Raw genomic sequence first — 23,528 nt, forward strand, 5'->3', positions numbered from 1 at the left:
GATAGGCTACCCACTACAGTATTCTGGCCTAGAGAATTCCATAGACTGTATCATCCATGGGGTCACAAAGAGTTGGATACGACTAAGCGACTTTCACTTTCTATGTGCTTATGAGAAACTTCAGTAAGATAAAAGCAAGGCATAGTAAGCTGACACAGGGCTAAAGGAATACCCAGCCTCGTGGTTCTTAGGTAGATGGAGTTAGTGAAAGCAGGCTGCTTGGGAAGGGCAGTCCAGAATCACAAGATGATCAGAGTGAAAGGCATGCTTGGTGAAGAAGAGCTGAGGGCCAGCCAATGCCCACTCCATCGAGATTCAAGGGATGTGTTCCATCACACTCCTCTCCCATCTGAGTTCTGGACCCACTGAGAAATAGACACACAAGTCAGATTGAGATCAAAATCGCCCAACTATTACTGGTGAAGTTTGGATTAGAGAAAGGCAGCCTGAGCCACTTTAGGCATTTGGAACAGCTCAGAAGTTAATGCTGTAAAAGGAAACTCTGATGGGGCGACTCGAGGGAGGAGGGGTGTATGCTCTTCAGACAGGGAGCTGGGCACCGAGTGCTGGGATGGCCTTTGCGGCTCGGCACCCTCCATTGAGCACCGGTAAGTAGCTGATGCTTCAGCTCTTGGTCAGAATAGCTAGGACGCATCCTCAGCAGAAGGCTGAAGACTGGTGTTTATATAACTTCAGAAAGTAAACATGGCTCCCACTCAACCTCTAGAAGCTTTTCAGCTTGCCCTCTGGCTCTTTCTGCTTGCCTGTTATCCCGGCTCATCTCTTACAGAAGGGAGGACCTTCACCCCTATGCTGCTGCTGCTAAGTCATTTTAGTCATGTCCGACTCTGTGTGACCCCAGAGACGGCAGCCCACCAGGCTCCCCCATCCCTGGGATTCTCCAGGCAAGAACACTGGAGTGGGTTGCCATTTCCTTCTCCAGTGCATGAAGGTGAAAAGTGAAAGTGAAGTCGCTCAGTCATGTCCGACTCCTAGCGACTCCATGGATTGCAGCCTACCAGGCTCATCCGTCCATGGGATTTTCCAGGCATGAGTACTGGAGTAGGTTGCCATTGCCTTCTCCGTCCACCCCTATAGACCTGTCTTAAGTTTTCAGGCAGCTGAAAACTGAAACTCCAAATCCTGCTGCAGAGAAGCTTGCCTTGGCCAGCCCCTCCTGCCCTCCCGCTTAGGGCTCCCAGAGCATCTTATTTACACCCAACACCTGTCTGGATCATGTTTTCACATTGCTTTCACGTTTTCACATTTTCCATTCGCTTCCCTGTCTCCTTCTCTGAAACTATGAGTTCCCTCGGGCTAAGGACAGCATCTGTTCATCTTTATGTCTCTAGCCGCTGCCCAGTGCTTGTTTTTAAGGGTGTTTCAAGGTCTCTAAGCATCTCTATACACACTGGTCTTTTTGAAAAAAAACAATGGTAGTTATGATCTGGGAGAGGGACTAGCTCTGGAAGAGAGGTGTGCTTATGTAAGAGAAGCAAACACACGTTATGAATCAGAGAGGCTTCCTCCTGTTTTGAATAAAAGGCTTGGGTGTTTGACTACTTGCCAGGGCATACAGGGTTTAGGACAGGGTGTAATGAGGCCTTTCTCATGGAGGAGCTGCCTGGACAGGTGTGAGGAGCCAGGAAGCTTTAGCTCCCCAGGGGGCTGGCAATGCTTCTAAGGCTTCCTGAGCACTTCTGTGTGCACCTCTGCATCCTCAGCCCTCTGTGCCCTCAGGGAGCCTGGCAGAGTGGCTCTCAGGGGAAGGCACAGAGGCCCCCAGCGTGCCAGTCTGGAGATGGAGATGCTCAGGCTTGTCCGCAACGTGATTTGCCAGCCTAGAAAGGTGGGCCAGGCACCCAATCCCTCCCACCTGCACCTGCCTCTCGAAAAGCGTCCTTCCTGGGTTGAGCTAATACCAGCTGTCATCCCCCATCTCCCTGGTGAGATGGAAATGATTCTTACCCCACGGTGGGATCCCCAGCCTAACACTTCCTCTATGAATTCTGATCAGAGCCTGGTTTCGCTTTTAATGGAAATGATTTCCACAAGACAGGGGTTGTGTTAGTTGCTGCTGGGCTTTCTGAGAAGAGAACTCACATCACAGCTGGGATTGAGAGTGTGCCCAGATGATTCACACCTAAGTCCATAGCATCTCCAGGGGGCAGTGAAGTGAGATAGTGGGCTCTCACCCCAACCAAATGATACATGAGAAACTTCTGGGGGTCGAGCAGGGCGGTGGCCGATTCTCTCTGAGACGCGAGCCTTGCAGGTTAGTGGCCTTGACAGACAGAACGGATTTGGCTCTCCCAGGACCCTGGCTTTTGGGTAATTGTGCTCACAATGAGGAAGCTCTTGGACTCTCCCCTTCTATTCACAGGACACTCTGCACGTCCTCCTTCTGCCCCCATGTCAAATCCCACGTCACTCGAACATGAGCCAAACAGCTCCGTAAGAGGCATGGAATCCTTTGACGTTAGTAAAACCTGCACTGGGGAAAGGGAGCCCTTGCAGCTGATCCTTAGATTTCAACCATGACTGCTTCTTGGGGCAGGCCCAGTTGATTTCGATTTCCGTGGTTCTGTGAGCTGGGGGCTTCGCTGCTGCTGTTCGGTCAGCCATCTGTGCTGAACCCCTCTGCCAGACCCCGCTCCCCCAATGCCGCGTTCACCTGTCACTCAAGAACCTGCTGTCTCCTCCAGCAGATTTCACGGGTAGTGAGATTTTCGTTAATATTCTGGGATGAGAAATAGGATTTGGGGGTTACAATTTGCCAAACGAGAGCGTTTTCTTTAAAAGCCAGCAGCTGTCTACCACCTCCACGATTTTATAAATGAAACAGTTTAGCACCAGTACAAAGGAAGACTTCATTTCACAGCTCAGGGCAGTCTCTTCCATTGACCTGGCTGAGCTTCATGGAAAACCTTCCTCTCGTGTTGTAGATCTTAGACCAGCCTTTGAGAGCTGCTGGAGAGTTCCATCAGATCCACACATCCCCTGGCTTTGGAGGCCCTCAGCAGTCAATTCCCCGTTTCCCACCCAGCTGTCTCCCTTACTCACTCATCCTTCCCTGCCTTTGCATAGCCCAGGCCTCTACTCACTTCCCCCAGCTCCCCTGCACCCCACTTCCTCCAGAAGCCCACTTCAGAGAGGCCGCTTCCTCCTCCATCCATGTCTCTTGACCTCCTTCCTCATCTCCCCTCTCGGTGCCTGATGCAGTGCACCCTAGGTCTTCATTCATGTCACCCTGTCGTCTTGTCTCTTTATTCCCTTCCCCTCCCTCGCCGCAGAAGGCAGATACCTCGCTGACACTTCTCGCTCGCCATAAATCTGCGGCGTTGGTATGGAAGAGGCAGGCCGTAAGGTGTTCCTAGCACTCGAAGTGCCCCTGTGGTCAATGTACCCGTGGTCAATGGTGCTCCAGGACACGGTGCCCGTTTTACAGTCTAGAACTTGAAAATATAATCCTGTTTGTTATTCCTCAGGAAATTCCCACGTTTTTCAAGAATGGCATTATTGTAACCCAGTTGCTGCGTTCTGTAACTGCTCCTGTTCCTGTTTTAAATGGCACACGACAGACGTCTTTAACCAAAGACAACTTAAGAGCTTTAAAAGTATTTTATAACTTTAGACCATCCCTTTTGACTTCTGTTTTTAATTTCTCATATTAAAACATGTCTACCAGTTGGAGAGTACTGTGCTGGATACTGGGACCAAGAGATTAGAATGTGGCCCCAGCTCTCAGAGTAGCTTAATGTTTCACGGAGGGAACAGGGACACAGACAGAACAAGCAGGCGCACAGGGCAGGTTGGTTCGGGCTGAGTGTGGAAGTGGCTGCCGTGGTATTTTGCCTGAGGACTTTAGCTGTGATTTGAAGGGACCACTTTAAAACAAGGTCATTCTGTTTTTTAAGAGTTTTCTCCTGTACAAAATAAAAACTAGCAGTTTGCTATAAGAAAATGCTAGAAATGCTGAAAGTAAATTAGAAATGACTTAATTGCTTCCTGGAGATGTGACACCCCACCTCCCCAAACCCCACCCCACGTGTAATAGCTATGCTACGAGGATGTTGTTAGATTAAATAACTTGTGGTCATAAAACACTTAGAATGGTCCCTGACACATAACAGCAAATGGATGTTAGCCGTGTGCCGGGATGCTAAGAAAGGACATGAAGCAAAGGTGCAGGGGCGAGGAAGGCTGGGCTCCCACTGCTTGGTGTGAGTGGTCCGGTTAGGTTGGGTGTGTGAAGGGAACACTGCAGTAGGAGGTGAGACTGGGGGTATCCTGAAGCACTCAAGAGCCAGTACTGATGCTGGAATCACAGGGAGAGCTGGCAAGATTTGTGAGCGAGGAAGGAAGGAAAGTCACACGTCACCCCCCACCTCCCATCACTCAAACGTTCCCTTGGTACAGACATACCACCGTTTACATAACCCTTCCTAATGCTGTTACTGTTAGTGTTATTATAAATAACACTCCAATTAATATTCTTATGCATTGTTAATCACAGTTGTTTTGGATTATTTCCTTGGGAATATATGCTTAGAATGACCAGATTAAAGGGGAGTAGCTATTTTTCTGTGATACTTTATCTTTTTATTAACTTTTATGATTGTATTATAAAAGTAACACATTTGCGCTATGAAAATTTTAAATTAGCAAGTAAGCGCCAAAACAAAAGCAAAAAAACAAGTAAGCCCCAAATAGCCGTCACCTACTAATAACATGTTTCTAGGTATCTTGCAGCGTGCACGTTTTTTTTAGAGCTTTTGACACAAGCCATAGGATGATTTTCCAGAGAGGTTAAACTAATTTAGATCTTTCCCCGGCAGGAAACAATAGCAGATTGTCCCTGCCTCTCACCAAATTGAGAGTTTGTGGGTTTTATTTAACCTTTGTTAATATGGTAGCTTGGAAATGGTATTTTATTATCATTTTGGCTTGCCTTTGTGTTAACCGCTTGTGGGTTCAATCCGCTCTTGAGTCTTTCTATGAAACGAAGAAGCTTCCTTCTGCTATCACTACTCTCCTAAACCCTAGACACAAAAGCCACAATTTTAGCCAGAATTACTCTTTTTTCCCCAAGTAAGGTAATAATTTATATACAGTAAAATTTACTCTTTTTAGTATATGGTTCTGCAAGCAAAATCATTGTGGACAGTGACTGCAGCCATGAAATTAAAAGATACTCCTTGGAAGAAAAGCTGTGACAAACCTAGATAGTGTATTGAAAAGCAGAGACATCACTTTGCCAACAAAGGTCTGTATAGTCAAATCTATGGTTTTTCCAGTAGTCATGTATGGGTGTGAGAGTTGGACCATAAAGAAGGATGCTTTTGAACTGTGGTGCTGGAGAAGCTCTTGAGGGTCTCTTGGACAACAGAAAGGTCAAACCAGTCCATCCTGAAGGAAATCAACCCTGAATATTCATTGGAAGGACTAATGCTGAAGCTCCAATACTTTGGCCACCTGATTCGAATAACTGGCTCATTGGAAAAGACCCTGATGCTGGGAAAGATTGAAGGCAAGAGGAGAAGGGGGTGACAGAGGATGAGATGGTTGGATGGCATCACTGACTCGATGGACATGAGTTTGAGCAAGCTCAGGGAGATAGTGCAGGACAGGGAAGCCTGGGGTGCTGCAGTTCATGGAGTTGCAAAGAGTCAGACACGATTTAGCAACTGAACAACAAGCTACACACACCACAACCAAGACACAGAACAGTTTCCTCAGCCCAGAAAATTCACACACACCCCTTTGTAGTCAGCCCCCTCCCCTACCCTGGCAACCACTCCTCTGTTTTCTCTCCCTGTACTTTTACCTTTTCCAGAATGTCACGTAAGTAGAATCAGAATGTGGGTAGCTTTTAAGTCGAGCTTCTTTGACTTGGCATCACACCCTTGAGGTTCTCCCCTGTGTTTTGTGTGTATCAGTGTTCATTCCTTTTAATTGCAGAGTAGTATTCCATGGTATAGATGTTCCACAGTTTGTCCATTTATCAGTTGAAGGATATTTGGGTTGTTTCCGGTTTGGGGCCATTATAAATAATGCTGCCATAAACATTTGCCTATAGGTTTTTGTGTGATGGTTAAGTTTTCACTTGGATGAATACCTTGAAAGGGGGACTTGCTGGGTCATGTGGTCAGTGTGTGTGTAACTTTATAAAAAATTGCCAGTGACGTGGCACGCAGCAGGCAGAGAGGATGTGCGTGCCCTTTCTCAACTCCATCTTTGCGGTAGCGGCGGTGGTGTCCATGATCTAGTCGCCAACACACAGCTCTTAGTCCACGCCTAGGAGCTATACACTCTCGAGGTGACCAGCCAGGAGATGGTCGCCCAGATCAAGGCTCCTGTAGCCTTGTCGGAGGGCGTCACTCCAGAAGATCAAGTCCTGCTCCTGGCATGCATGCCCCTAGAGGATGAGGCTACTCTGGGGGCCAGTGTGGGGTGGAGGCTCTGAGCACCCTGGAAGTAGCTGATTGCATGCTTGGAGGTGAAGTCCATGGTTCCCTGGCCCATGCTGGGAAAGTGAGAGGTCAGACTCCCAAGGTGGCCAAGCAAGGGAAAAAGAAGACGACGACAGGCCGGCCCAAGAGGCGTGTGCAGTACAACCTGTGCTTTGTCAGTGTTGTGCCTACCTTTGGCAAGAAGAAGGGCCCTAATGCTAACTCCTAAGTCCTCTGTAATCTTGGCTTTCTGTAATAAAGCCACTTAACCCAAGCAAAAAAAAATTGCCAAACTGTTTTCCAGAGTGGCTGTACCACTCACCAGCAAAGTATGATAGTTCCAGTTTCTTTACCTGCTTATCAGCACTTGATATTATCCAGGTTTTTGTTTGTTTGTATGTTTTAGCCCTGCTAATAGGTGTGTAGTGGTATTTCATTGTGGTTTTAATTTGCATTTCCCTAGTGACTAAAGACCTTGAGCTTTTTCATGTGCATATTTTCTTTTTTTGGTGATGTGTCTCTTTGTATCTTTTGCCCACTTAACTGAATTGTTTGGTTTCTTATTACTGAGTTTTATGAGTTCTTTTTATATTATGGCTATAAATCCTCCATCAGATTTGCGAGATCTTTTCTCCCTGACTTTGTCTTGTCTTCTCATTCTCTTGTTTCTTTATTCCTTCTCGCTTAATCGTTTTAGACTCTTTTGAAGAGCAAAAGTCTTAAATTTTGATAAAGTCTAACTTACTGAATTTTTAATGGATTGTGTTTTGGTGTCACAGCTAGGAAATCTTTGACTGACCCCAGGTCACAAAGATTTATTCCTATGTTGAAGTTTTATAGTTTTAAGATTTACATTTAGGTTCCTCACTTATTTCCTAGCCCCAGAAGTTTTCTTTTAGAAAACATTTCCATTAAAGAGACAGACACCCCTGGGCAGATTTGGGATGGATTCAGTCCTGGCAGCCTACCCAGGTATGGTGCCCTTCAGGATCCATCTGGAAAGGAGTTGTGGGCCTCAGAAACTGCCCAGGAGTGGCTGTTAAGCAGATAGGAGTTTTCTCTGGCTTAAGACTGGGCATAATAGTGAAGGTTGCATCTTATAAAGGAGAGTTAGGGTGCTAAGAGAAAAACCTCCAAACTTTCTGGATAAATCCTCTGACTGCTGCCCAGAGTCCGGACGGTGAATGGTGCCAAGCACAGGACTTTGTCGATTACATGCAAACACCCATGTCAGTGACTCACTCGATCATGCTTTAATCTCATAACCGAGAGAGAGAGGCTTTTAAAAATTATCGTCAACAAGGCAGCTCGCTGGTTATGACTGCCATTGAAGTCGGGCTTTCCTCAGAACAGCTGGGGTGTAATGTGGTGGGAAGAAAGCCTGATGTGAGTGAGAGGCCAAGGACTGCTTGCCTGGGAAGGAAGGATGTGCAGCTAACATTTGACAGAAATCTGTGAGATGAATGACTTCAGCCAAGCTGAGTAGAGGCCTGCCATCTTTCATCCATGGGAAAATACACTGCAGCAAAAGAATTCAGAAAACAACACTGATTGTCAGTTTAGTGTCAGTCACTGCAGGGCAGGTAAGAAACAGTAGTCCAGAGCATGTGCCAGCCAGTAAAGTTGATGGGAACCAGGAGAAGATTCCTGTCCCAGTAAAGGAGAACACATAAGAGTAGGCTGGCCATGGCTTCTCCAAGGGTCTTCCAGGCAGAGCAGTGCGGGGGTTGGAGTGTTCTGGCAGGTGCAGGCCATTGGCCCAGCTGGGTCGTAGGAAGCACTCACAGAGACAGTGGGAAATGCTATTAGAAGTGTGTGTGCATGCTAAGTCACTTCAGTCGTGTCCAACTCTTTGCAACCCTATTGACTATAGCCTACCAGGCTCCTCTGTCCACTGGATTCTCCAGGCAAGAATACTGGAGTGGGTTGCTATACCCTTCTCCAGGGGATCTTCCAGACCCATTAATCGAACCTGTCTCTCATATCTCCTGCATTGGCAGGCAGGTTCTTTACCACTAGCGCCACCTGGGAAGCCCCATTGGAAGTGTGAAAAGTGAAAGCGAAAATCACTCAGTCGTGTCCAACTCTTTGCGACCCCATGGACTATATAGTCCATGGAATTCTCCAGGCCAGAATACTGGAGTGGGTAGCCTTTCCTGTCTCCAGGGTATCTTCCCAACACAGAGATTAAACCCAGGTCTTCCGCATTGCAGGCGAATTCTTTACCAGCTGAGTCACAAGGGAAGCCCATTGGAAGTGTAACCAGGGTCAGTCTCACAGGATCTTGTTTGTTCTACCCTGGTATACGAGTTCCTTCTTGAATTCAACTTGGTACCACTGAAGTATTTCTCATATGGGCATGATAGAACAGGACTTTCTTTTCAGAAAGATCTCTCTGGAAGCTCTGTGGAGAATTCAGAAAGATCTCTCTGGAAGCTCTGTGGAGAATGAATTAGAAAGGGCCAGTTGGATGGCTGCAGTGGTCATCTGAGGGAGACCCCATAACCTGCAGTCATACAGCCAACGGGAAGCCACAGGGAAGCCACAGGTGAGGAAGACCCTGAGGAAGTGGAATCAGAACCCAAGAAAGGGAGGGGCACCTGGATGGATGTTCCTGGATCTCTGGGCAGCGGCCTGGATGTGGCACCACCCGGGAGAGTCCCCCCACCATCGAGGGACCAAGAGTAGGACTGAGGACCCTCTGAGCTTGAGGTACACCGTGGCCATCCCGTTAAAAGACACCCGCGTGGCAGCTGGCCTCAGAAGCCTGGTACGTCTCCACCACCCCGCCCCAGGGGAACTATGCCTGTTCCTGGAAGCATTAGAAATACACATGCCTGCCCAAGTGCAGTGAGCAGGACAGGGAACATGCTATAAAGCTAGTGAGGTGGTGCGGACGCACAGAGCGTTGAGGAGCGACACGTGGCACAGCGCAGAAGCCTCTGTCCCTGACCACGAGCCAGGGCGCTGGACAGGGCTTCCCCAAGGCACGGAGCCGGGGGAGGGCAGCCATCCTCTGGACTCAGCCTCCCACCGCCACTGCCACCAACCCCTTACCTTCTCTCTTCCCAGCCCAGCTCTTCTCATCTGTTTTTTGTTTTTTTGAAAAAAGTGAATTCACTCTCAGTCCTTTTGAAACCCAACATGTCAGTGATAGATGAGGCAGTATTCTTTAACTTCAAAGGAGAAGGAGTGAGTGAGTGAAAGCGGTCCAGGGGAGTTGAAAAGTCCAAGGGAACAGGAGACGCATGGGGTGACCCCGCCGTCAGGAGGAGCGCCCTCAACCCCACCCCTGCTGGTGCCCTGCGGAGGCCCAGACAATGCCACTTTCAATAAATCATGAAGGATCCTGAATACCCGTTTTTGTCCGTTTTCAATGAACCCTGGGCATGTTGCTTAAGATATGGCCAGCCATTTGTGCTGGGTTCCCAGCTACTCAAAGCCTCGAAGTCAAGTGCTCTCTCGACTGAATAATGGAGTCTTTGCATATGAGATTTTGGGGAGCTTTTTTTTTTTTTCAGATTTCCATAGCTAGTCATGGTAAAGGTGACCTTGTGGGTAGTGTGGGCCATTGTGACCCTTCACACATCCATCCTTTGAGTGATGCTGAGCTTTGTGGGGTATCCATGCAGCACCTAATTCAATCACACGTCTGACCCCTGCCTCTCTTTGGCACTGTCCTCTCCTCTGTGCTCCCTGTGCTGCTGGCGGGGTGGGGTGGGGTGGGGGGGCTCTGCACAAACCCTGGCTGTCCTTGGGAGGCATTCTGTGCTAAACAGAGAGCTCTTGGCCATCTTTCCCACTTTGGGAATTCTAGGCCCCCTGGTGACTCTGGCCTGGGGAGCGGGTGCTTGTTCTCAGGAGGGTTTGCTCATGAAGATGCCTGCTGGAAGCGCCTTTTAAGCGTTCCTGGGTAGCTTCCACACTGGAGTCTTGAGAAGCAATGAGAAGAATAACCTGGGGTCATTTAAGGGCTGGCTGGTCATTTCCTTAATCGTCTGTGACCGTTAAGAGCCTGACTTTCTATAAAGAAGCACAGAGGCTTCCTTGACTTGTTATTAATAATAACAAACAGCTAGAATTTATTGAGCACCTGCCATTTGCCAAGTGCTTTCAGATGTTACCTCATTTAATCCGTAAACCTTATACCCATTTTTACAGATGAGGAAACTGAGATTTTTGGTTAACTTGTCAAAAGTCACATAGCTAGAAACGGCAGAACCGTGATAGAAACATTTCTTATTCTGCTTAATTTTTATCGTCATCTCTTGTTTTATATTCTTTTATGAACCTAAACAATGGATTAAGGGCTTCCCAGGTGGTGCTAGTGGTAAAGAACCCATCTGCTGGTGCAAGAGATGTAAAAGATTCAGGTTCGATCCCTGAGTCAGGAAGATCCCCTGGAGGAGGGCATGGCAACCCACTCCAGTATTCTTGCCTAGAGCATCCCATGGACCGAGGAGCCTGGCAGGCTGTAGTCCATGGGGTTGCAAAGAATCTGACACGGCTGAAGCGACTTAGCACACACACGCAGCACGTGAACCTAAACGATAGATCAAGTCCTACTAATAGGATAACTTGGAAAGGTTATCTTAAAATACCATGTGACCTCATTTATAAACATTCTTAAAATGAAGGAATGATAGAACTGGAGCACAGAGTTGTGGTTGCCAGGAGTTTAGGGATGGTGGGGGACAGGGAGGTCGTCTAAGGAAGACCTCAGTGGTGAAGGAAGAGTTCTATATCCAGGCTGCAGTGAGAGTTACACGAATCTACACGTGACTAAGTGACATAGAACTAGACACGCATGTCATGCCAGTGTGTTGCCTGGGTTTGATACTGTGTTAGGATCGTAGAAGATGTCACCTTTGGTGGAAGCTGGGTGGGGCCTCTCTGTTCCGTTTTTGCTACTTTAGTAAATCTGTAGTCATCTCGAGAAGTGTGTAGTTGAATTCACCTGAGTGGGACGTCAGCCTCGCACCTGGGAAGAGGCCAGGTCTCAGCTCAGAAGTTGCCTGCTCTCGGAAGGCAGTCCACATCAGAAAGCTGCAAGTGGCCTAGCAGAAGAACCTACACCAAGAAGAGGGCCCGGGATTCAGCCTCCATCAGAGGTGATCTGAGCCTCTGTCATCTCACAGGAAAGGACTGAGCTGAGAGTCAGGGCTCCTGGGCTCAAGTCCCAGGGCTGCAATTACGTGACTTGGGGCAGGCCTCCCAGTGTCTGTGAGCCTCCATGTCCCCAGCCATAAAGTTGGGTGGTCACAGCACTCACCGTCTGAGGTTGTTAAGAGATCCACTAAGAGGACACATTAATGTGCACATGTTTAGCACAGAAGGATTTACTGTGCGTGTTCATCCTGTTACCATCATCAGCGTGATTTGATCTGTTCCCAGGTGTGCCCTCTGCTTCGTAGTCAGACCAGTCTTGTACGTATTCACAGTGAATGTTCTCTCTTATTTCTCTAGTTTGGATCACTTATTCTTCCAACATTTATTTCTTGAGTGCCTACTTTGTCGAAGACTCTTGGGGACACAGTGATGGATGTGACCTGTGTGGTCTGCGCCCAGACAGAGCCGAAGTCCTGTTTCCTCCCCTTCCCTGCAATCTCCCACTCAAATCAGGGTGTCCTGCAGACTCACAAGGCCTTTTCTCTCCCATGCAGCCACGCTACCAGCCCCTTCTCTGAGCTCCAGCAGCGCTAGAGTCAGTGTGACTCGGTCACCTCTGCCAGCCTGGACTGCCCTTTTCCCTTGTGCCTCCTGGGGTGCCTCGCCTGGTGCTGAGCAGAACAGGGAGCATGTTTAGCAAGTAGTTGCCCAAAGAACTGTAAAGTTCATGGCTAGAGGCGCCCAGGACAGTCTCTCTTCTGAGGCCTTCACTTTACAGATGACGTGAGGGACAGCCCGTGGTCTACATAATGGAGACTGGCTCTCTGGGTCCCCAACACATTTCTTCAGTAGGATACTAATAGATCCTGTATTAATCTTAGTTTTTGTTGTTGCTCTTTTTTTTTTCATTCCTGCTATTCAGTGTTTTGACTAGCTGGCTGGTACTTCCCATTTTAGCAAACCCGGAAAGCCCTTGGCTGCAGTTTTGCTCTTCTAACTGTGCGACTGAGCCGTGTCAATCAGAGGGCAAGTGCATTGAACTGGAGAAACAGAGCCAGCCCACGTGGCTCTCTCTCCCTTGCCTTCAGTTGAGTGGGCTTACCCGGCACCCCCAGTCTGCCAGCAGGCTCTGGCCTCTGGCAGGCCCACCCAGGAGTCTCCCTTCTGTGGTCCAGCTTCTCCACCTGAAGCTGGGCGGACGGTCTGCACAGTTTCTCACTAAGGCAACTGGCCTTCAATTTTGGTTGTTCTTTGGTCAGACCTTTGCCAGTGAGCCCTGCAAGACTGACGCTCTGAACCCCAGTTACTGTCCTCTGTCTCTTGGAATCTAGAAGAGAGAAGAACATGGTTGGAGCCCCAGCATCCAGCTTAGTGCCCTCTTCACAGATGAAGGAATAGCAGGTGTGGCCCCCGGGACTGCCCAGACTGCAGTTAGGTGGGTTTGGGGTCCCTTTCTGGCTCTGCCAAGTGGGTTGATACAGCACCCGACCCTGGGTAGGCAAGCTACTCAACCTCTCTACACCTCGGTTTCCTCGCCTGAAATGGCAGTAACAGAACCTGTACATGTGGTGTGCTCGGTGCTGTGTCTGGTTGAATATTGGGACCTCTTATTTCTGCTGCTAATGGCACAGCCCTACAGCCTCTCGGAGTTCTTTTTTTTTTTTTAAGGTTTGTGGGGATCAAAAGCAGAAATCGATGGGGCTGTCTCTGTTGCAGCTGACAATCTAGTTGGACAGTGTGAGAGTTAAACAAATATACAGCTGGAGACATGTTTGAACTTGAGAATAAATGGGAAGAATCCGACCACGATAGAAGCAGTTTTCCCACATCCGGACTGTCAGAAGCCAGCCTCCGCCATGCTCTAGCAGGTCGTCGCGGCCTCTTCCCTTCCCAGGCAGGGATTAACAGACAAGTTGTTGCTGGTGCAGAGATGCCGGGCAGCTCCACCTTGAGACACATCTGCCAACCTGGCGGGGCCTTGGGAGCTTTTCTGTTGAGGCGCGAGCCTCGCGTTGGGGTACCGTGGCCTCCCTGCCTGCTGCTGCAGTGGGGAGCAACCCAGGAGACCGGGGACACGGTCCAGTAGGGCTGCCTGTGACGGACGACCCCGCAGCAGCACGGCCTCCCGGCCACCGCAAGAGCTGGCAGGGCTCCTGAAGCCAACAGGGAGGCCACGAAGCGTGTGTCCTCTTGCAGAGTACCCCCCTGCTGCATGTCCTGCGCACAGAGAAGGGGCTTCCCAAATACCACCCCAGTTAAGAAATTGAACCCTCTTACTGTGGAAATGCCTCTGGTATTAGAGGGATCACATCTGGAACTGTTGAGTCTCCCCCAGTCACTTGTTCCAGTGTGCTGTCCTCTAAATTTGATCTCAACTCATTATGAGGAATAACTCTAAGCCTTATTACATCAGGAACATTTATTTTGCCATAGCCAGGTACTGTTCTAATGTGCTTTCTCTCCTGTGATTTCCACACAACCCTGTGAAGTAGGTACCGTTATTGTCCCCATTTTACAGAGGAGGAAACTGAGGTCCAGAGAGGTAAGGTAACTTGCCTGGGGTCGAGTTGCTCATAGGAAGTAAAGCCAGGATTTGAAACCAGCTTCTTAAGTGTCTGTACCCATTCCTTCTCTGCAGTGTTGCTTGTTGTTTAGAGGGACCCCCACTCACAGGTGAAACGAACTCCTTTCTAATATAAGGCCTGTGCCCAGGCAGGAGGGTCACTGCTAAAGGTGACCTTTTAAGAGTGCTGGAAAGAAAACCTGTCCAATGCTCTGGACAGTTATCCTAGAGGATCCCCAAGGTCCCTGCAGTCTGTGGGGGGCCTCTGACAGCCCCCCAAGTTCCAGCCCAGAGCCCCTTGAGAGATTACACAAACATTGGAGGGAAAACACATTTCTGCCCATTGAAACTGTTTCTTTAAGATTATTGTGAAACTTATTCTTTTTAACATTGAACATTACGTCTAGTTTCTTAAAACGATTTTCAACTCTGCGAGATTATCCAAAGATTCTGTATTACCAAAGCTGATTTTTCAGTTAGCAAGGCAAATAGAAAGTTTGCTCTGCTGGATCCGAGCCCTTTCTAATATCCTCCCCTAACCTCCTTAGATGTTTTTAATCTTTGTATATCATCCTAGCTATAAGCTACTTTCTGTATTTTCTTTAAAGATCACAGTGCTCATCTGTTCTCTGGTTTTTACCATAGAATGGTACCTATTTGAGTGATATATTGTTCAAAAAGAAAAACCTGTTTAAGACACTAATCATTATTTTGGATGAGAATAGAGAGCTCCTGTAGCCCCAGGTATGGTTCCCCTAGGTGTCCCTTTCAGGCTGTTGTGAGCAATAGAGTAAGTGTTGTCCGATCAATAGCCAATTTGTGACTGGATGGCTGTGAACAGTGATGGTTTTGCCAGGAGGCGCTGCTAAGCCACTGCTGTAGTGAAGGCAGGAGCAGGACAGTGGGGCAGATTGGCAGCCCTCAGACCAGAAGGGACCTTAGAATGTTGTCCTGGAATACGTTGTCCAGACACTTGGCCTCATCTGGGTGGAAGGAAACACAGTGGTGTGGAATCAAGTCATGAACTTTGACAGTTGCTCTTGGCCACATAAGACACCAGGATGCAAGGGGATTCTTCTCTGCTGCCTCTTTATGAAACATCTAAAAATGTGAGCGCTGGGCCTCCTAAAATCTTCAGAGCTTCTCTTCTGACAGATTTAGCAGGGATTTATTACCATGGCTTTCTTCCAGTAAACCTGGAAAGTATCTCACATTCATCCATAAAACAAACCATGGGGATGACCGTAAAGGAACTCAGCCCCATTTTACAGGTGGGAAGGCTAAGGCCTTCAAAACCCCACACCAGCCCGGAGTCTGGGGAGGAACAGAGGCAAGGCCAGGGCTGCTGGCTTCCAGCGTGGGGTTATATAACTGCAACTCCTCAAGTCCCTGGAAACTGAGGCCAATTCCCTGGAAGATCATTCTGTTCTCTCCTGTTTTTTCAAGAATAGAGCCAGCTTGATCACTGGCTCTGAGGCTCGTGTCCCGTTTTCTTTCTTCCACAAACTGAGTGCCTACCATCATGATCCTTGTTCAGTCAAGTTGTATTCGAACTTGCCCGGATCTCCTATTTTTACGTATGTTTGGCTTTTATTTTATTTATGTGTACTCTTAACTGTTTCCAAAACAGATTTGAGGAGACTTACAACAAATGGAATACACAGTAAAATGAATACAGTAGAAAGAAAAATGGAAAATCAGAACCAAGGTGAGGAGGCAGGAGTAATAGGACATCTAGAAGAGTGAGCGTAATTCCTGTGATCGGGCATCATGTTTCCTGGTTTCAGTATCGGAAATGCAGAGGTAGCTTCCTGCTTTGCGGAGAAGAGAGATTTCATAACATTATTTCTTAGAACAAATCTCATTAAAAGTCAAGGGACCCTTTTCCTGGCACTACAGGCAGTTCTTCACATGAGGCTTGGTATCAGGTCCTTATGTATTGTAGTGGACAGATTTTACATGTTCGGCCAATGAAGAAAGGAGGTGTGATAAGGTTATTCACAAAAACACTCAGATGAAAGTTGGATAAAACACAGCTTGAAGAAGGCAGATAAGTGAGCAAGCTCATGTCATCTATAGATGTCACTTCCCTGCAGCCTAACTTGACTCAAGGGCAAAGTTGAGTCGACTTCCCTGAGTGAGCAGGTAGCCTGTCACTTAGGCTCCTTAGGAGGCAGAAGTAATAGGACATCTAGAAGAGTGAACATAATTCCTGTGATCAGGAATTCCTGTGATCATATATCCTGGTTTCAGTATTTAAAATGCAGAGGTAGAAACTAGGTAGCAAGGATGCCGAAGTGGGGGCTCTGCTGAGGGGATTTTCTCCACAGTTTGGGGTCAGCCACAGGCTTTAGAAAGCAAATGGGTAGGCCGCAGAACTGATGACATATTCTAAATGCCAAGGGACCCAGACAGTCTCTCTCCAAAATGCACAGCCAGCTCCATGCACATGGAGGGGCCACGTGCAGCCCGCCACCGTCCACAGGGGCACTCCTCTGTGGAAGCAGCTTCAGGCAGCTCCCATCCCAAAGAGTGGTTGGCTTGAGCCCTAGAGCTGAGCAGAGATGGTTCTGATCTGGTCATGTCCAACACAAGTCACCCTCTTTGGCCATGAAGACCCTCAAACCAGCTCCTGCTGTGGGGGTGTCGAGCACCTTCGTGACACCATCCCCACCTCTGACTGCGTGTGACAGCTGTAGACTTGCTCCCCATGCTTTGTGTTCCCTGTTGTCATATTTCTCAGGGATTTGAGGAGCCTAAGAGGAGGCCCAGTGACCAGGGAAGGGCCTGCTCAGGAAGGCTGGGGCAGAGGAGTGCCTTTTGTGCCAGCCCAGGTGCTGGGGAAGGCAGTGAGCACTTCTGTGCTGGTCTTATCCAGTGAGAAAGGCAGAGGTGCCATGGGGTCACGGCCGGCAGAGTGCCAGTGGCCTCGCCAGGCTGGTGAGCCATGAGGTAACCCTCGCATGGCGGACAGGACTGGCTTGCTGACTGAGGCAAACCCAGAGTGAACCAACCAGTCTGGCCTCTGTGACTCCCAAATAAGAGCACCCTTCCCCATGGGCTTCCTTTGTAGCTCAGTCGGTAAAGAATCGGCCTGCAGTGCAGTAGACCTGGATTCGATCCCTGGGTCAGGAAGATCCCCTGGAGAAGGAAATGGCACCCCACTCCAGTATCCTTGCCTGGAAAATCTCATGGACAGAGGAGCCTGGTGGGCTGCAGTCCATGGGGTCGCAAAGAGTTGGGCACGACTGAGCGACTAACACTTACTTACTCCCCATGGGTTGACCATAGCTGTGGAGACAGGCGGCTTTTCTGAGCAAGTAAAAATACCTCAGCTTTGGAGAATCTTTGACTTGTCATTCTCTTAAATGAATATTTATTGGAGTATAAGTGCTTTACAATGTTGTGTCAGTTTCTGCCGTACAGCAAAAGTGAGTCGGGTATATGTTTACATATATCCCCTCTGTTTTGGATTTCCTTCCCATTTAGGTCAACACAGAGCACTGGGTAGAGTTCCTTGTGCTGTGCAGTAGGTTCTCATTAGTTATCTATTTTATACACAGGAGTGTGTATATGTGGCCTGGTAAAAGAGTTCACCTACCAATGCAGGAGACCCAAGAGACGCAGGTTCAACCCCTGGGTTGGGAAGATCCCCTGGAGAAGGAAATGGGGAACCAGTATATTCTCCAGGCAAGAATACTCACTCCAGTATTCTTGCCTGGAGAATCCCATGGACAAAGGAGCCTGGTGGGGTACAGTCCAGGGGGTCACAAAGAGTTGGACACGACTGACTGAGAACACACACATGGTGTATATATGTCAATTCCAATCTCCCAATTCATCCCACCACCCTTTCCCGCCTTGGTGTTCATATGATTATTCTCTACATCTTTGTCTCCATTTCTGCTTTGCAAATAAGATCATCTATACCCTTTGGGCTTCCCTGGTGGTTCAGATGGTGAAGAATTGCAGGAGACCCAGGTTCAATCCCTAGGTCAAAGGGAAAATCCCTTGGAAAAGGGAATGGCTACCCATCTGAGTATTATTTCTTGGAGAATTCCATGGACAGAGGAGCCTGGTGGGCTGTAGTCCATGGGGTCACAAAGAGTTGGACACGACTGAGCAGCTTTCACTCACACACCCTTTTTCCAAATTGCACATACACACGTTAATATACAATATTTATTTTTCTCTTTCTGACTTCACTCTGTGTGACTTGACCTGTCATTTTGAACCTTAATGAGGATAGAATGAGCCTCTGGAACAAGGTGCGATGGAGTCAGGAGAAGTGGCCTTAAGTGAAAACACAGCTGTGGGGTTTATAGACGCCGCTGCAGGGAGGCGTCATCCAGTGGGGTCGGCCAGCCTCGCTGTAGACTTTCCAACACCAATGAATCGGGAACTCCATGCTGAACAGGATTTGGTTTGATGGGTCGCTGTGCCAGCAGATGGATGTATTTTTCTTGAAAGACCAAGGTGCCAGAAACCTCCATGATTACGTTACTGGAGCAAGCTTCTTTTTTGTGGTTTGTGCCGTTGAGCGTCAGGACTGCAGGATTCTCTTGCTCTTTCTCACTCTTATTTTTTCCAGGTCAGAACCAGAGCTTGGGGTGGGGAGGAAAATCCTGCTGAATGAGCAAGTTCTTTCTTAAAAAGCTCTCTCCAAGTCCAAAAAGACTTCAGTGGACTTAGGAGAAAGAAACTTAATACATTGCCATAGAATCACTGTGAACCAAGTGAAAGCCAAGTCCACAGCATCTTTGTCTTATAAAAGAAAGCACAGAGGAGATGGAAAAAAAGGAAATAATGCTGAGGAAATCCAAACCAAACAATGAAAACTAAAGAAGAAAAACTAACGATCACCTCAGAGAGAACGTGAAGATTTCCTTCTAATAAGATTTTCTCAGTTTGCAAAACTGAGGCTCAGGTAGAAGTAGCTTTTCTATTCTTTTTTAAGTGTGCCATAAATAGCATACCTGAGATGTTTGAACTGTGATGGGATTTGCCACTTTGGGCTTCAGGAAGAGTTGGACACCCTGCAGGACCCTTGGACTGTGAGGGAAAAGTCGGCCATGGAGAGGCTGGAGGTGTCCCAGCCTGGTCCCTGACCTGCGTTTGAACTTTGGTCCTAATAGCTAGCAGATTGAAGCAAGCTCGCAGGCCTCCTGCAGAACCCATGTTGGTTTGAACCAGAGCAGTCCTGGCCCCAGATCCAGCACTCTGCTTTCACCAGCTACCTCTCTTGTTACACCCCTGTGAGAGGAACTCAGAGTGGGGTCATGGGGGTCGCCCTTATTCAGTCACCGAGCAGCCTGCGGAGAGGGAAACTGCTCTCTTCTGCATGGCCTGCAGGTGCCATCCAGACCATGGCCAGAAAGAGAGCTGGGTGCCCATCAGAGGCCACCTTGGTTCTGGACAAGACAGGCCATTCCTAAACTTCTTAATGCGTCTCTTACCCTTCTTAGATCAGGCCAGCATTTTCAAAAGCACTGGAGTCTCTGAGATATTACTTAGCCATTTGGAGTTTAGTACCACATGGCCTGTGTGTCTGTTCCCCAGGAGTGTGGCTGTTTGGGAATGCCAGCTGTGCACCTGAGCGGACTAAAGACCAATTTGCTCATCAGCCTGGGGGAACATCTCACAAGCCACCCTCAGCCGTCTTTGTTGTCCAGTCCCATTCCTCTCTTCCAGTTATTCTCATGAATGTAATCCAGCCCGTTGACTTCCCTGGCCTGATGTACAAAGAAAGGTCTCTTTCTTTTCATGGTTACATTAAATGACTCCGTGGACCCCTCTGCTGCTTGGCCTGGGGCATTTGTTCTTCCCCTGAGATTCACCCGAAGGCCCTTCCTCAAGTGGTGTCTGAGAGCCCTGAGGAAGCCTGCCTCAGTCCAGAGTCAGTTAGTCTTAATGCTCACCTATTGCACCAGCTGGGAAGATGGCCCTGTCCTCTTGCTTGCCAAGACCTGAGGGGGCTGAAGGAGGACCTTCGCAGGCCCAACAACTCCAACAGGGCCTGCACCCCACATTCCCACAGTCTGTGGGGGAGGCCTCCAGCCTCTTTTGCTCACCGCAGCTCCTTCAGATCACCCACAGTGCTGGTTTTCCCAGGGCCCACCCTGAAGCAGGCGGGCAAGGTCAGAAGGGTCCCAACAGGAGTCTCTGCCCTCCTCTGGGGTCCAGCCTGAGCCCCTGGGCGCCATAGGCTCTTCTCTTCCTGCTAGAGAGACTGGCTCGTCCTTTGTCCAAAAGAAAACCTTACCTCTAAGCAGACCCATTTAAAGCCTCCCTCCTCTGCTGATGGAAGTCGACAGAGCAGCCTTGTCACTTTCTCGTGGTTCCTTTGCTGCCTTCCCTCCGTACGCAGTACAGGAATGTCGTGCAGTTGGAAACTGTCCTCCCAGGGAGAAGGTTGACTCATAGCGGGCTCTTCTGCTTGACATGGCACTGCTTCTGGAAAGGGAAGGCCGGACCGCATGACGTCTCGGAGCAGCTGTCATCCTGGCAGGCCAGCGGCCCAAGCCGAGCCACTTGGTGGACGGGCCCTGATTAGAGCCAGCACTGGCACAGAGAGTGGGCTCTAGGCCTGCCTGTTTCTTCACCACGCTCAGCTCGTGAAGCGTCTTCTGTAAGTATTGTGGAGCAATGGACTGAGCGCCTCTTCAGAGGCGCTGTGAGATGGGAGCCCCTAGGCACTGGAAGGACTTGAGCCGCTGCTGGCAGTCTGGAGGTACAGTGACCAAAGGCAGGCAGACGGGCACAGGCTCTCTTTACAGAAGTGAGGACTTGCAAACTCCATAAAGTGGGGTGACTTCAGGAGCCTACAGGGGGTGTGATTCTGTGTCTGTAAATGAAATGACCTGAGCAGTTTGTGGTTGACAGGTAAACAAGATGCTCTGAACCTCTGCTCTGCAGTTCAGCTCAACACCAGGCTTTGGGCACCTGCTGTGGACAGAGCTAGGGCACCGAGTGCCCAGGGTACCTGGTGAAGCTCCCACTCCTGATCCCTTGGACGCCCTGGGGAAGAGCAGCCATGCCTCCAGTCCCCCGAGGAGGGAATTGGAAGATCCACTCTTACAGAGAGAATCTCGAAGGATGCTTGAGATCTTGCTGGGACAGACCAGAAGGACTCCTCCAGAAGCACATGGAAGGGCCTGGAAGTCTGACGTGCCTGGCACTGTCCAGGCTCGCAGTGAGCAGTGTGGTGTGGAAGGAGAGCGTGGAGCCTTCTGGCAGGAGGAGGCCAGGGTGCTCTTCCCATCAGGCTGACTCGAGCTTTTCCTCCAAGACTTCCTCGTCTCCCCTGAGGCCCTCCCTGGTGGGCGCACCCACTTCAGCACTTGCCACCTCACTCGACCCTCGGTCGCAGTCCACGTTCGATTATGCGGCAACCAACCTGCAGAAGGACTGGACTGTGTTTCATTCATTTCTGTACTTTCGATGTATAGACAGCAGGAGAAGCCATCAAAGGTCCTTACAGAGGGCCATGTCATCAGGCTTGTGTTTAGAAGGATGACTCAGCTGTGTTATGGAGAGTGGATTAGAGCAAGCGGAGCCAAGGAAGTGGAGTGTGTCGGTGTCCTCCAGAGAAATAATGAGCGGTTACAAAGAGCAGCCGAGGCCCGGGAGGCTGGCAGGGAGCAGGCTCGGCTCTTGTCGAGGCCCTGGCTCTGCTCTTCTCAGGTCTTTTGAGTCTGCTTCCTTCCTGAGTTGGCTTCCTCCTCGGGCTGGTAGCAAGCAAGTTGCAACAGTTCTGGCCCTCGCGCTCAGAAGCACCCAGCAAACATTGGCCTCCACTGGATCACATGTCCGTTCCTGAACCCATTCCTAGGGCCAGGAAATGCCATGCACTGACTGGCTTAGGTTCCTGATCAGTTACTGGAAGATGTGTGAGGTCACCTTAGAACCGCCAGGTCCAGCCCTGGAGACTGGATCTGATTCCCTCTGAATCCGCTGGCCTGGGGCAGGAGAGTGTAGCTGAATGAAGCTAGAGTCTCGTGAGGAAAGAGAAAGTGACTGCTGGACATGCTCTTACATCTGCAGAGGGACCAGTTGGACTGATTCATTCATGTATAGAGGAACCAGTTGGACTGATGCATTCATGTAGAACTGTTCACACAGTAGGTGCCTACACACACCCACACAACCTGAACACCTGCAGGACACGCCTTGTGAATTGGTTTATCTGGGAAACAGTGTATCATCATCCTGAATTGATATCTGACCTCTCACGGAGGACCCCACCCCCCACCCCCCTCAACCCTGGACTCTCCATTTCTTGACCTTTCTTTCGATCTTGTGATTGACTGTTCCGTCTCCAAGATCATATACAACCTACTCTCTGACCACAGCCCCCAGTCCCTCCCACTCCCTCATCCAGTTCAGTTCAGTTCAGTTCAGTCATGTCCAACTCTTTGTGACTCCATGGACTGCAGCACACCAGGCTTCCCTGTCTTATCACCAACTCCCAGAGTTTACTCATAATTCATGTCCATTGAGTTGGTGATGCCATCCATTTCATCCTCTGTCGTCCCCTTCTCATCCTGCCTTCAATCTTTCCCAGCATCAGGGTCTTTTCCAATGCGTCAGCTCTTCGCATCAGGTGGCCAAAGTATTGGAGTTTCAGCTTCAACATCAGTCCTTTCAATGAACATTCAGGACTGATTTCCTTTAAGATGGGCTGGTTGGATCTCCTTGCAGTCCAAAGGACTCCCAAGAGTCTTCTCCAACACCACAGTTCAAAAGCATTAATTGTTCCGTGCTCAGCTTTCTTTATAGTCCAACTCTAACATCCATACCTGACCACTGGAAAAACCATAGCCTTGACTAGACGGACCTTTGTTGGCAAAGTAATGTCTCTGCTTTTTAATATGCTGTCTAGGTTGGTCATAACTTTCTTCCAAGGAGTAAGCGTGTTTTAATTTCATGGCTGCAGTCACCATCTGCAGTAATTTTGGAGCCCCAGAAAATAAAGTCTGACACTGTTTCCACTGTTTCTCCATCTATTGGCCATGAAATGAAGGGAACAGATGCCATGATCTTTGTTTTCTGAATGTTGAGCTTTAAGCCAACTTTTTCACTCTCCTCTTTCACTTTCATCAAGAGACTCTAGTTCTTCTTCACTTCCTGCCGTAGTGGTGGTGTAATCTGCATATCTGAGGTTATTGAGATTTCTCCCAGCAGTCATGATTCCAGCTTGTGCTTCATCCAGCCCAGCGTTTCTCATGATGTACTCTGCATAGAAGTTAAATAAGCAGGGTGACAGTATACAGCCTTGACGTACTCCTTTTCCTATCTGGAACCAGTCTGTTGTTCCATGTCCAGTTCTAACTGTTGCTTCCTGACCTGCATATAGGTTTCTCAAGAGGCAGGGCAGGTGGTCTGGTATTCCCATCTCTTTCAGA

At 49.0% G+C, this 23,528-nt stretch overlaps 1 protein-coding gene and 1 long non-coding RNA gene across 4 annotated transcripts in view; one reads left to right on the plus strand and one right to left on the minus strand.

Moving 5' to 3' along the window:
- Positions 1-23,528, plus strand: part of DIS3L2 (DIS3 like 3'-5' exoribonuclease 2) — a 357,289-nt gene that overhangs the window by 281,400 nt on the left and 52,361 nt on the right. The gene's annotated exons all lie outside the window — the stretch shown is intronic.
- LOC113876782 lies at positions 18,293-22,515 on the minus strand. Its single transcript, XR_003506581.1, has 2 exons — positions 20,387-22,515; positions 18,293-18,728 (listed from the first exon to the last, which is right to left on the minus strand). It is a non-coding gene; the product is annotated as an uncharacterized LOC113876782 (long non-coding RNA).

The sequence above is a fragment of the Bos indicus x Bos taurus genome, chromosome 2 (genome assembly GCF_003369695.1).
Source record: "Bos indicus x Bos taurus breed Angus x Brahman F1 hybrid chromosome 2, Bos_hybrid_MaternalHap_v2.0, whole genome shotgun sequence".
Classification (NCBI taxonomy): domain Eukaryota; kingdom Metazoa; phylum Chordata; class Mammalia; order Artiodactyla; family Bovidae; genus Bos; species Bos indicus x Bos taurus.